The sequence below is a fragment of the Sciurus vulgaris genome (genome assembly GCF_902686455.1).
Source record: "Sciurus vulgaris genome assembly, chromosome: 11".
Taxonomy (NCBI): domain Eukaryota; kingdom Metazoa; phylum Chordata; class Mammalia; order Rodentia; family Sciuridae; genus Sciurus; species Sciurus vulgaris.
Genome location: NC_136472.1, coordinates 116,454,878 through 116,471,284, shown reverse-complemented (window position 1 = coordinate 116,471,284; position 16,407 = coordinate 116,454,878). Strand labels below are relative to the sequence as shown.

Genomic DNA, 16,407 nt, shown 5'->3' with positions numbered 1-16,407 from the left:
TGTTTTTGCTTTAGACCAGAGAGGCCCTGGCGGTGGGGAGGGGCGGGGAAGGGACGAGGACGACTCTGCTCACGAGCGCCATCTGCTGAGCCTGCTTAGAAACGCTTGCGTCCGCAGCACAATGCAGGTTGCGGCTCACCCCAGGAAGGGGGAGATCAACAGGTGGGGCGATTGCCCCGGCGATCACTTTCCTTGGAGGACAACTCTGATTGTGCCCTGGGGACTGTGCGATACCGTATTGTCTCGGAGTGTTCACAACAAAGAGCTTCATCCCTGGGGACTGCTCTGGGGCAGAGGAGGAGGAGGAAGAGAGAAGCAGCGAATGAATTCCCAGGTTGGAAAGGAAGGAGGTAAAGGGGGAGGGGAGGAGCTCCTTGGTGGTTTGCAGACAGTAAAATTTGCTGTTCCTTCTGGCTGAAATCTACCAGAACAAAGGAACTGCGTCTCAAGGAAAACTCCAGCTGCACTTCCCCCATCCAGCTATGGTGGCTTTTACTCAGCAGATCTGAGAATGTTCCAGTATTCACAAAGGCCATTCTGGTCAGGCAGGGCTTGACCAGTCCTTTAACATGAAATCTACCCGCCCCTGTGGAAGGGTTCTGAATAGAAGCCACTCTGACAGCCAAGATGTGGCATTCTTTCAACGTTCAGCAAATATTTACTGCCTGCCTGCAAGGTGCCCTGCACTCACTCAGCACAACTATTTGTCATACAGTTTTTTTAAAAAACAATACAAATATGTCAGAAGAAAATGTATGTTTAGTGTCAAATCAGTGTTCATGACAATGACAGCTTTGAGTTCAGAGGCAGAGAGAGGATTGCAGATCTTGAATCTACTATACCTTGGTGTTTGGGAACAATTCCGAGAAGAAGCTTGATGCTCCCCATCATCAGTTGGATAGTCAGTGCCCCGAGTGACTGATTTCCTTCAGCCTGCTTCAGCCCTCACCACTAGTCCCCCCAGCCTTAAAGATAAGCCCTTCTCTCCGGTTCTTAGAGGTGCAGGATCAGATGGCCACATCCTACTCACCACAGTTAGAACTGGATGGAGACCTAGATTCAAATCCCAGGCATCTCTTCTGTGCTAGCTGCAAAATTCTGAGATACAACCTTGTGAACAGTGCTTCCCACAGGTGGAGAGGACAAATCAAAAAGGGAGGACAACTTTGGCCAAGTGAAAAGGTCCAGGCTTGCTGACCTCTGCTACCATCTACCCTCAGTGATCTGCTTCCTACATTTGAGGTTCCCAAAAGGGCAAATGCTGCTGATCAGGACTGAAGTCGGTCTGTCTACTCATTGGCATTCCCTTGCCTATAAACTCTGAAGTTGAGAAAGGAAACTGAGGCTCTCTGCTGGAGCCCAATTCTTGACCTTCTTTCATTTCACCCCTGAATAAGTAAAGAAAGAACTATACTTTCCTTGGCTAGGAACCTGTGTGCCATCTAAGGGATAAGTTGGAAAAAGATTCCTTTTCATTTTACAGCTGGACAAATATTTCATAGATCCTTGCAGATCTTGCCACTAGCTATATCCCCAGTGGCCACATCTGTTTCCATAGGAGCCACGTTCTTAAATTATTAGGACCCAAACTATTTCTCAAAATCACCTGCAGGTCCATCTGTCACTGGTAGAACTCCAATCTGTGATGGCAAATTACTAGGTCAGGAGATCCATGCAAATCAATACAATGAACTTCACTTTTTGTTTCAGACCTCCAAATAGTAGAACGTGAGACTTCATTTTAGTCTGGCTTGGTATTAGACTGCCCTGGAGTTTTGATGAATTTTCTGTGTTTTATAAAGTAAGGAAACCCAGTCATCAGCCCACATTTCTCTTCTTGACTCTTTTTTTTTTTTTTTTTTTTTTTTTTTCTCACTTCTACCTGGTTTTGTAACAGGTCTGTGTTTGGATCCATTCAGGACTGAATATGAAACATTCCATGTTCCACATTGACATCTCTGAGCTCAGAATTTAGAATGTTTTGCAGACATTCAACAACATAAAATCTCTGAACCAGGCTCCAACAATAGGTCAGGGAAAAAATGTGTCACAAAAATAAACACTGATGATTTGGTGCTTTAGTAGGTGTGGGGTGCCAAGCCCCCATCCTGTTTTTCCAGCCCTAACCCAGACTCTCTTTTCCTCACTTTAAAAATAATTTCTATTGCCCCACTTCACTCCATCCATCTTGGTGTGATTCTCTTCACAGAGAGAAATAACCTTTGTTCGAAGCTCCGCTTTCCTAAGCTGTACTGAATTCTGCAAGATCACTCTCCACAGACAAGATTAGCACCTCCTTTCCAGCTCCAAATAGACTATAATCCAAAAGCTGCTCTTTTAAATGGAGGTTTCTTTTATGCTTAAATTCCTAAATAAAAGAAACATCAATGCTACTGCTAGTCTCCCCCAGTGAAATCCGATTTGCAAGAAGTGCTTGCATGCTCAAAAATCTAGGTGTGAGCTGAAGTCTGGGCTCAGGAACATATTTGGGATTCTCTATCTGGAGGGCCCTCCAGTGGCCAAAATAATACCTGATATAAACAAAGACCACCAAAGCAAGAATCACAACAAAGGCAAAGGGGTGGACGCCAGCCTGAATTTAAAATGCGGCATTGGAGCCCACATTTTGCTCGTAGAGGTGTGTCTCATTTAAAGAAAGCCAAGACAGAATCTCGGCTCACAGAACTGTGACATTATTTGCATTACAAAAGAACCCTTCACTTGATAAAAAGGGGCAGGTTTGAACTCCATTAAATGACAACTCCCCCTAATTTCGTTAAGACTCTATTGAATTTACAAAAAAAAAAAAAAAAAAAAAAAAAAAAGACTGACATGCAAATTTCCAGGACAGGACGCATCTGTGGCATATAACATGGTACATTTGTACTTACTCAGTCCGCCACCACATTTCCTCCTTGGAAAGCCTCCTAAGTAGCATGACCATAAGACACGGGAAAGTGGAGGTCTCAGAACCTGTGAGATGGAAAGAGTAGGCACAAGTTCAAGGTCCCTGAGCCCAGAGCTGCCTTGCTAGAGGACAGGGAGAAAGCAACTGGTTCGCTGTGAACTTAAAAGATGTTGATGGCTTCCAGAAAGTGTCCTAGCTCTGCCACATATTAGTGTGTCACATCACGGGGCAGGCCTCCGCTTATTGTGGTGTAGCCAAATTCAAAGTGATGTAATGTCTTTGTTCCCTGGAAGCTCTGGGGAAGCCCAGGGGAGGGAGACCTTCTCCCACAATGTCCCTTCAGTCCTTCTGACTTTGACCTGGCACCCCTTGCTGACCTGTGGTCTGCAGCAGTCACATCAAGCTGTGACACCTTGCCACACACGATAGTGTCCACACACTCATTACCCAGCAGGCCACCCCCTGCCCGTTCTTTATGGCCCAGATCAAGTGCCAGTTATGCCCCAAAGCTTTACCCAACTTCCCTGAAGAAGTTGCGAGGTTTTTCTCTCTACTTGGTATTCCTTAGGTGGTGAGTGCCTGCCTCTGTCCCAGTACCTAGTAAAGCTGGTTCCCTCCAGCCTGAGGATTGTCAGGAGTCAGTCCCCTTTGTCCCTCCATACCCAGTGCTGTGGACTTGATCACTGAGCAACCCTTGAATGAAAGGGGAGGACTCCTGAGAGAAGGGCCCCTTCTGTTTCCTTGGATGGGGATCAGAACCCTCTCTCCAAAGCCTGCCCTGTCACTGCTGGTTGCAGAGAGACTTGTGATGGGGACGGAGGGAATGTCCAGTTCTCCCTGTTCTCTCTTAATCAGGGGGCAGGAGAGAGCATAGAACCTTCCAGGGCATACCCCAGTGACCTCCCACTACTTCCCACTTCCCATCAAGTAGTCCTTTAAACTACTGATGAGGTCAGAGCCCTCCTGATCCAGTCATTGTCTAAAAGCCCCACCTCTGAGCCTTGCTGCATCTGGGCCATGCTTCAAGCACCTGAGTTTGTGTGGGCCATTCCAAACCGAAACCATGACACCCTCTCTTTTAGGGGCAATGCTAGCTATGTTGAGCTCTCTGGGATGATGTCACCCCACCCCTGGTGTTTTGTAAAACTATGATCACCGCTCAAGGAGACTCCCTACAACCTTGGGAGAAGTTTTCTGGATGGAACAATTGAGAACTGATGTAAGACTGGATAATGAAATGAGTGATTGAAGACCCTGAATGCCAATGGAAGCTACATTGGCCAAGCACCTTCCAGTTTAAAAGCAGTTGTGCATCTATTTCTTTCAGACTTTCCAACAACCCTGTGGGGTCAGCTTATTAATTCCATTTCAGGGAGAAGAGAACCAAAGTACTAAGAGATGAGGCCAACTGTCACACAGCCAGCAAGCACACAGTCAGGCTACACTCACCCACCCTCTCTCCCTACACCTCCCTCAGAGTTGAACCCACCCAGTGGCCCTCCTCATAAACTGACTAGTTTTCTTTCCTAACTTTTCCTTTGGTCTACTCTTATCTACCAAAGACTCTGTACGCCAAAGATCACAAGTATGCATTCTCCCCTTCCTCCTTCCATCTTTGGAGGAGCCAAGCTCAATGAACTACACTTCCAGACTACACTTCAAGAAAAGAGAGGGTCAATGAAACATCCTCAGAGTTGTTAGAGGAGGGTTCTGGAAAGAGTCCTTAAGAGGAGTGGACACACTGTGAGGTTCTCTTTTGCCCTCGTCTCTTTGTCCTTTTTGGTGCCTGGACCTTGGGGTTCTAATGGCTATGCATACACATTGAAAAGACCCAATGGCAGAAGGTAGTGCTGATGGCAGAACAGAAGAAGGGGGGAAAGCCTGGATCTTTGATGGCTTTCTACACCAGACCAGGACTTCTTTTAGGGGAAAACACCAATCCTGTAAAACCTCTGTTGTGTGTGTTTTAAGTTACATGTAGCTGAACCTCATACTAATTGATTTGTTCTTTAACAGGTTAATTCATCTCTTCCTTCATTCGACAAATTTATTGAGCATCAAAGATTGTTCTAGGTTCTATGAAAACATAACAAATAAGGAGCCCAATTTAAAAGATTCTAGGCTGGGCATGGTGACACATGCCTATCATCCCAGTCACTCAGGAGGTTAAGGCAGGAGGATTACAAGTTCAAGGCCAGTCTGGGCAATTTAGCAAGTCCCTGTCTCAAAATAAAAGCTAAATAGGATGGGGATGTAGCTCACTGGTAGAGCATCCCTGGGTTCAGTCCCGAATACCAAAAAAGATTCTATGTTTTTTACTCTTTCACCCCCCCATCCTTTTCTTAACTCAGAATCCAGGGCTGATGAGTGGCAGGTTTTATTCTACAACAGCCCTCCCACTTTTGATGAGATCAATGGTCTTTATTTTTGTGTTCTCTTCACCAGGCTCACTACCTCCCTTGGGGTGACTTGTGCTCCTGAAATGGAGTGGTCACATTTTGAGCAGGCTCTCCTACTGGTTGCTATCAGAATCACTTCTGGTTTACATTCCTTGGTGAAGCGCAAGCTCACGAGCTTGAAAGCCTTTGAGCCCCCAAAGGACTAACCCATATTAACTCACATTCAGACATATGGGTGTAGGATGCAGCTGTTTGCACCAATGCTTTTCAGGACTGTCTAAAGGATGAGGCAGGGAGAAGAAATCCCACCTATGGGGTTCAGAGCCAGGAGGAAAAGCAACTTGCTAATTTATGTTTTACAGACTCACGCTCAGTATGAATTACATTGTAGAGTTCCAGATGACATGATTAAGACGAACATATTATCTGTGCCTCATTTAGACAGGCAGGCGAGAAACCCTGAAAATTTTTAAAGGTGGTTTATTTAAAAATATATTTTTGCTTGACATGGTGGTTTATGCCGGTAATCCTAGCATCTTGGGAGGCTGAGGCAGGAGGATCAGGAGCTCAAAGCCAGACTCAGCAAAAGTGAGGCACCAAGCAACTCAGTGAGACCTGTCTCTAAATAAGATACAACATAGAACTGGGAATGTGACGCAGTGGTCAAGTGCCCCTGAATTTCGATCTAAATAAATAAATAAAAAATATACTTTCAGCCTGGTGCAATGGTCTACATCTCTAATATCAGACACTCAGAAGCCTGATGCAAGTGGATCCCAAGTTCATGGCCAGCTTGGGAAACTTAGCAAGACCCTGTCTCAAAGTAAAAAAATAAAAAGGGCTGGAGATGTAGCTCGGTGGTAGAGTAGCCCTGAGTTCAAGCCCCAGAACAGTGTGCGCGCGCGCGCGCGCAAACACACACACACACACACACACACACACACACACACACGAATATATTCTTCACAGCATTTTGCGAACCAAGAGGATTACCTACCCTTTGTACATTTTGCTGAGGTTATTAAATTAGCTTTCATCTCCTGAGTATAAAATAGTAGAATAGTGTTAGGTTACAGGACAGTATTTGGGTACTGGGGTTCTCCCATTTAGCCCTCTTTCCGTTTGAGGAAGTCTACATATGAAAAACAATGGCCAAATGAAAAAAGGTATCACATTGTTCTTAAATTCTGAGAAAGCAGCCAACAGCACACTCTTTGTTATGGTTTGAATATGAGGTGTCCCCTCAAAGCTGCAGTTAATGCAGGAATATTCAGACATAAACTGATAAGATTATGAGAACTATAACCTAAGAAGTCCATCCTAGTCTGAATGGACTGACTAGGTGGTAACTCCAAGCAGGTGGCTGGAGAAGGTGGGTCACTGGGGGCGGGCCGTGGAAGGGTGCATCTGTCCTGGGGTCCCTACCTCCTACTTCCTGACCCTGCCCTGAGCTGAGCTGCTTTCCTCTGCTTGGCCCCTCCCCCCATGTGTTGACTCATCTTGGACCAAGAGCAGTGGAGTCGATCATCTATGGACTGAGACCTCTGAGACTCTGAGCCTCAAACAAACTTCCTCCTCTAAGTTGTTCTTGGACATTTTGGTCCCTGCAATGTAAAAACACTCTTCTACCCCAATGTGAACTTCTCTGAGAGGCTAAGCTGAGCCTGTGGCTTAGGCAGGAGGTCACATTAGAGCCTGCTAGCTCACCCCACAGATCTCACCCCACGAGATCCCAAAGCACAGGCAGTACTTCAGGGTTTTAGGATTAAACCTATTAGCTGAGCTCTCAGGTCTTTAACATCCTTTGTCTCCATTTCCTTGTTCATAAAATCATTTATAACATCTATGCAAGACTCAAAATTGCCTCTCAACCCAAGGTTTCATTATATGGTGTTCCCGAGAGCAGGAATCATACCTGTATAATTCCCAGTAGCTAATATAGGGTTGGATACAGAGGAAGTACTCAATACATACTTCATAAGTGGATGTTGCCATGTGTTGCCGCCTGCAGCAAGGAGACCACGGGAAAGAATCGGAGGCGGACTGGGAATGAACAACTTCTTTATTTTTCTTTAGTGATGCTTCCTCGCTTGCCTCTCTCCCCAAGTAGATGCCTTGGTGCCAACACCAGCTCCGCCCAGCTTGGCCACCATGCCAACCTCGAACAGTAGCACGCTGCTCTCGCCCCTGGCCTCCAGGCGCCCCAGCAGCAGCAGCCCTTTGCTCAGGGCCATGGGCGCCCGCGACGCTGCTTGGGAGCCCGGCCTGTCCGGCCTGAGGGCACGCAACCCGCAACAGCTCCTCGCGCTCCCGCAACTTCCAGGAGCTTTCCTTTTCACCACGCTCCTGCGTGCTCTGTGGACCGCCGCCTCACGCATGAGGTTGCTGGGGCCACAGCACAAGCCCAGCAGGGCCGTGTGCATGGGTGAGGGCGGGCGAGGAGGCGTAGCGCACCATCAGGCAGGCGCGTCCTCCCCAAACAGCTGCAAGCATGTCTGCACAGCCATGGGATCCACATATCAGGGGCCCTACTGACCACGCAGTTTGGACTCTGGCCAACTGGAGCTTGAGACTTGACATTCATCTTTAATTTTCCCAGGAACTGCCCCAGTTCTCAGGATTCTCTTCCCTCTGCTTGGCGCCTCTCTACCCTGGAGACTGCAGACATTTATAAGGGATACTCACAGGGTGCTGAGGATCTCTTCACATGGAAGCCACATGGTACGCTCTCTATATTGGGCATGATAATCCCTGAAACCTTGTTCTGCAATATAACACTTAGGACACCCATTTTGCCATTTAGTAAATTCCCTGCCCAGTCCAAGTGGAGAAAGCATGGGCCATCCAAAACTAAGTACTTCTGAGCCCCTTCCAGTTCTTCTTCCATTCCACCATGCCGGCCCTTGGAGACTGGTCCCACCACCCAGCCTTTAGTGACCTTGAAGCTGCTCCCTTCAGATACATCCCTGTGGGGCAGTTAGGTTCCATTTGTACTAAACATACCTAATGTGACAACTCTGTTTGTGACCCGTCTTTTGCTCACTTTTTCATGTTGTGTATGCCTTTGGTGGGATGTATTGATAGCCTGTTCCTCCCCTCTTCCAAAATGCAGATCTGATGAGCCAGGGAGAAGGAGGTGATTAGAATGACTCCTTCGAGGAACTCCAGGAGTGTGGACAATGGCTTAGCACCCAACTATAAGGAATGGAAGGGGTATGCGTTGTCAGCATGGTGGCAATGCCCTGGGCTGCTTCAGGCTTAAGTCTATACCAAAACTGTTTATAGGGACAAAAGAGAAGACATCACTCTGCGTATGACATCTGACTCAGACTTGCCTTTTTAGTTGGAACCAGGACTGAAGTGGTAGAGGTTTGGCACACTCCTCCTGGCGGACTTGGCCTTATTCACAGCAGAAGCATCTATCGCTCCTGTAGAACAAAGCACTAAACAGACATGTACCAGATGTTGACAGGGGTTATCTCTGGGATTACCAGGGAATCTCATTTTCTTCTTGGTGCTTTTATTTTCCTAAAATTTCTACACTGAGTACAGATTCCCTTTATAATCCACTCTCCCCCAAAGAACATTATTTACAAAGGTAAACTGGCTGGTTAAAATAATCTCCCAGTGTATACACCCAAATCTGTCTATCAGCAGAGTCAGCTGTAATCAAAAGCATACTCTGAACCAGGCTACCTGAGTTCAAATTTGGGTTCTGCTTTTAACTAGGTCTTGTGACCTTGGACAAATGTCTCCACTTCTCCTTGTTTCAGTTTCCTTACCTGTAACATGAGAATAACAACATCCTCTTAAACGCTTGTGAAGATTAAGTAAATTAATATACAAGAACACCTCAGAAGAACAGCCAGCATGTAACAACTACCTATTTGTTGTTATTATTGTAGCAACGTTAACCTTGTTCAAAATGCTTTTGAATCACTTTTGGGGAACATTCTTTTCGGAATCTTAAAGATATTACCCTGAACCACCTCCATGTGAATAAAATTTTCTCCTTTGAAGGTATGCTGATTCTTGGAAGCAGTCGAACAGTTGCAGTCCCAAATAAGGTGTAATTATGAAACCAAGAGACTGATATTTTTGTATTGCTATCTACTGCTTGTAAAAAATTCCGTAAAACACACATGCACATGCACACCCAGACAGTTCAGCACCATCGAGGGCTAAATCAATCCCTGGGTAACTAATAGATTCTGCCTCTGCTAGAAAAAGATTGAAAAATAAGTCTTAATTATGAAACCTCGTCATTTGATCGATCCTGAAGGTTTTACGGGTTGGTGTACAATCAAAGGGCACGTTTCATAAAAGGTTGATTTACATTTAAATCTGAGTCTTTTTTCTTCCTCAGAGTTTGCTGATGCCAAGTTTTAAGTATGAAATGTCATTGTTTTCATACAAGTATTCCCAAACATTATCAGTTGTCATTAAGGCATTAAATAGGGTTGCGACATTACAATTATAACATTAGCATTTTAAAAAGCATAACATCATTGTTCTTCTGTAAATGGTTGCAAGCTCACATTACCCTACATGTAATCTTTTTTTTTTTTTTTTTAATTAATGGGGCACAAGCATCGAAGCCAGTTGAGGCTGTACAGAGAGAACAGCAGCTGATTCTCCTGCTGGGATCCTTGTGGTCTGTGCTAGCCCCTCTTATTGTCCTATAGAACATGTTGATACTGAGCCTCACTATGCACACACAAGTGAGGAACGTATGCACTGAAAATCTTTTCCCAAGATGCAAAGGATTTTGATAAAATCTAACTGGGTCATTTCAAAGCAAAAGAATCCTCCGAGTTCCTAATTATGGAACTCTTTACAAAAGCATTTACCAATAAAAATTAAAAAGGCTTTGTTGTTCTATTGTCAGCAGGGAATAGTGGGTTCTACGTAAATGACTTCACAAAGAAATCTATTATAGTCTCCAAATGTCATTTTTAATCCTTCTAGTGGGAATGCTTTCAAGATGTATTGCCTGTGCCCTCGGAGTCCCTGAACAGTATCACTATTACAGACCCCTAGTATCGTACTGACAGGACAAAACAGCCTGGCAACTAACAGCAAAGCTTGAGAGTGGGAACACCTAACTTCTCTGACTCTGCCACTGTACTACAGGTGAGGCTTGCAGAAGTTATTCAGCCTCTCTTTTTAAAAAAAATTTTTAAATTTCTTCTTTTTAGGGATACATGATAGTAGAGTGTATTTTGACATATTATACATTCATAGAGTATAAATTCTTCTAATTAGGATCCTATACTTGATGTGGAGTTTCACTGGTGTTGTATTCATATATGAAAATTGGAAAGTTATGTCTGATTTATTCTCTTTCCCATTCCCATTTCCCCTTTGTCTAATCCACTGAACAGCTGTTCTCCCCCATCCCTCACACCCTATCTTGTGTGTTGGCATCCACACATCAGAGGGAACATCTGGCCTTTGCTTTTCTGGGATTGGCTTATTTCACTAAGCATGGTAGTCTCCAGATCCATTCATTTACCAGCAAAAAAGTCATTCTTTTTTATGGTTGAATAATATTCCATTGTGTATATATACTACATTTTCTTTATCCATTCATCCATTGAAGGGCATCTAGTTGGTTCCATACCTTAGCTATTGTAAACTGAGCTGCTATAAACATTGATGTGGCTGCATCACTGTAGTATACTGATTTTAATTAAGTCCTTTCAGTATATATCAAGGAGCAGGATAATTGGGTCAAATGGTGGTTCCATTCCAAGTTTTCTGAGGAATCTCCACACTGCTTTCCAGCAGCAATGAATGAGTGACCCTTCCCCCCACATCCTCACCAATATTTGTTGGTACTTGTATTTTTGAAAATTGCCATTCTGACTGGATATGTAACCTCAGTGAAATTTTAATTTGTATTTTTCTAATTACTAGAGATGTTGGATATTTTTTCATGTATTTTTTGAACTATTCATATTTCTTCTGTCAACCTCTCTTAAAATTGACTTTCCTCTTTTAAAACAAAGATTAATAACTAAATCAAATGATCACTTTCAGAATTCAAGTTGTTTTTAATAAAGAGTCTAGCAAATGGGGGCTCAATTGAAGGGAAATGACTGTAATTTTCATCAGATGGGCTACTTACTGTGTAGGAATTATGTTAAATGGCCCCAACTGGTTGTGTTTATTGGCCCTACTTTATCTCTAACTTGGTTTTTTGAGTATAAACTTGAAGGCTCTCAGCTTCTCTTCTGCTGTTGTTAGGTCATTTATCTTCAACAACCTCTTCCTGGTTTTAATTTTTCTGTGGACTGGGGAGCCACATAATCATGGCTGACTGATGTAGTCAGAATTCAGGAACTATGCTGAGGTGTCTCCTAAGGCTCGGAAATGTCCTCCCAGAATTAAACTTCAAAATCAACACTAAATTGGAAGAACAATCTGATAGATCCAGTGGCTCTCAAGCCAGGAAGTTTCTATTGTAAGCCAGTCTGAATGCACGAATATTAGCTAGAGGTTGTTTCACTGAGAGGGAGGATTTTGCTCAGCAACTAAACAGAGGTGAGTCAGAGTGACAGATGTAGATGGGTGTCCAAGCCTTGTCCAGGGAAACCATGTCAAATGGAATCCAAGTACTAGACCCCACTGGCAAGATCTTAATAACAATGGAAATGTAACAGGAGGGTTTCAGATATAAAGTCCATGCAGAGTACTAGTCATTCATTCATTCATTCAATATTTACTGGGCCCTCATTGTTCTAGCCCAGACTCCTCCTACTGCCTTTATTCTTCATCCATGTCACTAGGTCACTTTCCAGTTGTGACTGGTCTCTTAGGTAGATCCTTCTAAAGGGGGAAGATGCACTGGTCATGTGACATTCTAAGTGACAGGATTATTTCCTGTGGTGAATTCCTAAGGGACATCATGATGCTGCAGGTCAGTTTCAGTAGACCAGTTAAGATGCATTCAGTCATGAGAGGTGAATGCGCTATCATACATTAGATGACAAATTATCTAAGCCTGAAAACCTAAGGCAAGGCTGTTACCAGGTATACTCACCCAGGTGGGAGGTCTCCGTTGTGTGCAACGTGTCGGATTGAATGTGTTTGATCCCACACTGAATGATGGCAGGAGGTTAGTGTGACAAAGCAATATAGAACAGGATCTAGGGTCAGAAACATCTGGGACTGAAGGCTGGTTTTGCCATTCACTGTGGTTTCCCTTTAGTAAATTACTTAAAACTCTCTCTCAGCCTCTTTTTTCTCATCCATGAAACTGAATAATACACCTGAATTTCATTTGGGTCCAATATCTAAACAAAAGTAGCATGCCAGAACTGTTAAAATTTAAAAAGAAAAAAAAGGGGGGAGGGGACCTGCCTCCCATCTTGACTTACAGGTTCACTTGCCATTCATTTGCCCACGGCCTCACTATCTATGGAAACCTCTTGAAAGTGCTTGTAGGCACATAGCTCTTCCGCAATGCTGTGATTTCTTCTCTTAGATTTGAAAATTGCCTTCTTAGCAAACTGTCTCTTAGCAAATGCAGTTATGGCTCTAAGGGAGCTGCTTTAGTCACCGCCCCTATGGAATGATTCTATTTACTTCAGAACAGCCACACGACATGTCGCTACTCCTCAGTCAACACGAAGACACCATGTCCTTCAAGGATCCACCATCTGCGACCACTTGTTAATAACAAAATTATTCCAGGTCTTAGTGTTCTCTCATCTATAACATAAACACCCTCTTAAAAGAGACAAACAAATCGATGGTGTTCGGAGACCACGTTAGTCATCTTTATTGCACTCAAAAGGACAACTCCAGACACACATAGAGAGTGGATTTTCAAGTAGGTGGTTTTTTGACCCAGTTAAATTTTTATTCAGTGAAAAAAGTTGACATTGAGACAAAAATTATCTTAAAATTGTGCAACAATATAGTAAAATCTTCAGCAGAAATCAGTGACTTGGAAACTTACCAAGGCAATTGAAATTATAAATACCTAATTTCACTTTGGAGAGGAACAAGTATACAGTGCTTCACTTTAAATAAGAGCAGAATAGGCCTTTATTTTGCTGCAAATACTTTTGACTTTGCCTAAAGTTTCTAATAATTCTTTACAAGAGTCTTTAAATGAGAAGTGACATGGAATATCTGAGGATAATGTTCCGCTTCAGCTTTCATGCTTACTCCATTTGAGCTATTACACATGAAACTAATACCATTCTTGGGTTATTACTTGGCTTTGATGATTTAATTCATAATATGGCTGCTCAAAATTAGTGGGCAGAAACATATGCACAACCTATCCTCCCTCAACCCATGCTCGGTGGTGGCGACTCCTTCCAAAAACCTACTTCCTGTCCGTGTACCCAACAGTATGCACATCTTGCTATCTATTCCATATCTCAGTCTTGCATAGAAAGTAGTCTATATAAACTTAATGCACTGGCTTTTATTACACAAAAATTGTACCTGAAAGGCAGCACACACTCCTGTTAAGAAAAATAACATAATAGGAATGTCAAGATACAATCTCAACATGAGTGAAGATTCTGCAGAGGTTTAGAGTCAATTCCTACAATCACTCTGGGGAGTGGTACTCAGCTTGGCTCTATCTCTGGATCTCTTCTCAGTGGGAACCCCCCCCACCCCTAGTCTCTGCTGAAAAGAGAGAGAATTCTAGGGAATTCACCTTGACCCCTTTAGTGGGAGAGGGAATGACCAAACCTGGCAGAATGGGTTTTTGGCTCTTAGGAAAGTGCAGGAGACACGATCTTATTGGATGCGGTGACCTCTGGGTGGGTATCTGAAAGCAGGATTCTCTGAGGAGCAGTGGGAGTGTATCTATAAAAGGCTCACCATTCCACTGCTCTCCCCAATTCCCTCCAAATACCCAGTGTTTGCAGAAGAGTTATATTCCCTAAACTGGTGAGTATGTGGCCACACATGATGGTGAGGAGAGATCATGCAGCTGTGTGTCTCCTGTCCCCAGTTCACACCACAAATAAGTACCCCTAGTGACCCTACCAGAGCCCAAATCCTGGCAGCCATTCTTCTAAAAGTCAGAGGCTCCTGTTACCCAGCAGCACAGCTATCTGTCTAGCTCACCAGGGTGCCCAGCAGTTACTTCTCCTCTGGAAATCCATCTGCTCAGACATGGCCTCTCTCTGGAACATTGTTTCATCCACGTGGACCCATGTCTCACAAACAGGTGTGTTCAACACAGAAAAGGGCAAAATCAACTTCCAGAGAAAGCTCACGCTCAATTCCCCTGCCCATCACATTTTAGTGGCCCATCACTGTTTGCAGGGATGCAAGCACCTGACATTCCTGATATTCTGGGATAGAATATAATTTTTCCACATGCACTGGGAACTTTCAATGGGGCATCTCCAACACAGTACAAAAGCCCCCTTTTTGCAAGTAATCAGGGGTCCAAGTGGTCACAATGAAGAGTTATCTCCAAAAGGTGAAGTTATCCAGCTTCACTTTCAAAGGCTGTTCCCATTTCCTACGGTCACTCCAACCTCTGGAATCTTGCCGACAGCATAGATACATCAAAACCCCCACAGAGCTATGTGGGGGGGAACAGGAGTGCGTGCTTCAGAAGTTCATAAAAATATATGATTTACACTTAGCTGCATCTATCTAGCTTAGTCTTCAGGACCTTAGCTCTTCTGTTTATATAAAATACTCTAGCCCTAAAAGGCTGCTTGTTTTCAAACAGCACAGTGGCGTCTTCCAAGGAGAGGGGAGATGGCGGCCTGTACAGGACTGTGCACTAGGCATGGGGAGGCACTGGTGACCAGAACCGGATGCTTGAAATGTCTCGAGTTGCCAACTGAAGACATGCTCTGTAAAAAGGCTTGCTTGTGGAGTCATTGAAAATAATATCTCAGAGCCTTTTACATCAGCTTTCTATAAATGCCACCAAAAAGTTGGCAGAAGAACGAAATAGACTTTCTAGTGGTTCAATTAAATGACTTATCTCCCACCACACTGTTAATCTTAAAGAGTTTATTAAAGCAGAGGTGGTAGGCTCAGAGCTTAAAAGCTCCAAAGCAAAACTAAGCTCAAAAAATTCAGTCTGGAAAGAAAAAAAATCAAAAAGGGGGAGTGAGGAAAGAAAATAAGCCAGAGTAAGGCCCATTATTACTGCCATTCAGTAACAGGAACTAGAGGCCTACCCTAAATGTCTACAGGTCAAAATACTCCCCCATCTAAGATATAAACAAATTTTTAAAACTAAAAAAGTTCGCTCTTTGTTTTCCAAACAATCCTGAGATTGAATGAAACTTTATTACCACCCAAGAATGATACTTTTGGTTAAAAGAAAAATAAAACACGTGGGAGAAGACGATGCTTTGCATTCAAGGGGAGCTGGGGCTTCAGGAAGCTTGCATATGAAGGACACATATTCATCGGCATGACTTTGGAATATTCCCAGAGCTTGCTGCTTCTCAGCTGGGAGGAAATTCTGCAGTGAGGTTGTTCATACAGTACAAGTCACAGTAATGCTAGACATTGGTGCCCACAACACCAAGTCTAAAGACAGATGTCAGTCCACAACGGATCCACGTAACTTTCAAGTGACCATGATTTGAATACGGGGGTGGCATTTTAATGGCAGAAGGATGAAAGCACAGCTTATCTTCTAGAGAGAATAAATGAACAAAGCCCAATGCAGCTGCTGCTGTGGACTGGATGGAGTGGTCAAGTGTCAGATCGCCTCCATCGCTGTGAGCATGTTTAGCACTTTCTCTGTAGACTGAGTGAGGGCACAGGCAAGTGAGGTGGATGGAAAGAAAACGAAGAAAAAGAAGGCACTGACCCGATTCACAATAACTGCATGCATCAGTATGTTTTGTTGAGGACAATTCAGTGGCCACCTTAAACCAAATATAAGATTTTACATTTGAGATTCTTTGGTGGCAAGTAAAAACAACAACAAAACTTGAAAATGGAGAAGTCACATGCTATTCTCGCCGGTGTATCTATCATGGCACAGAGCTAGAACTCTCTCCCACAACCAGAGTTAATATATTTTTCACAATGACAATGATCCCAGTGTATCGGAGAGCAGTGCTATCATCTGGTGACTTTGAGAGC

At 43.9% G+C, this 16,407-nt stretch overlaps 1 long non-coding RNA gene across 5 annotated transcripts in view; it reads left to right on the top strand.

The window, feature by feature from the left end:
* The window catches only part of LOC306640382, a 42,691-nt gene extending 33,257 nt beyond the window's left edge, over positions 1-9,434 (top strand). For 4 of the 5 annotated variants that reach the window (XR_013757794.1, XR_013757796.1, XR_013757797.1 and 1 more), the window contains one exon: positions 7,907-9,434. This is a non-coding gene — a long non-coding RNA (uncharacterized lncRNA). The remainder of the gene's footprint in view (positions 1-7,906) is intronic. The other variant, XR_013757795.1, reaches the window with a different exon arrangement.
* Positions 9,435-16,407: the final 6,973 nt, after the last annotated feature.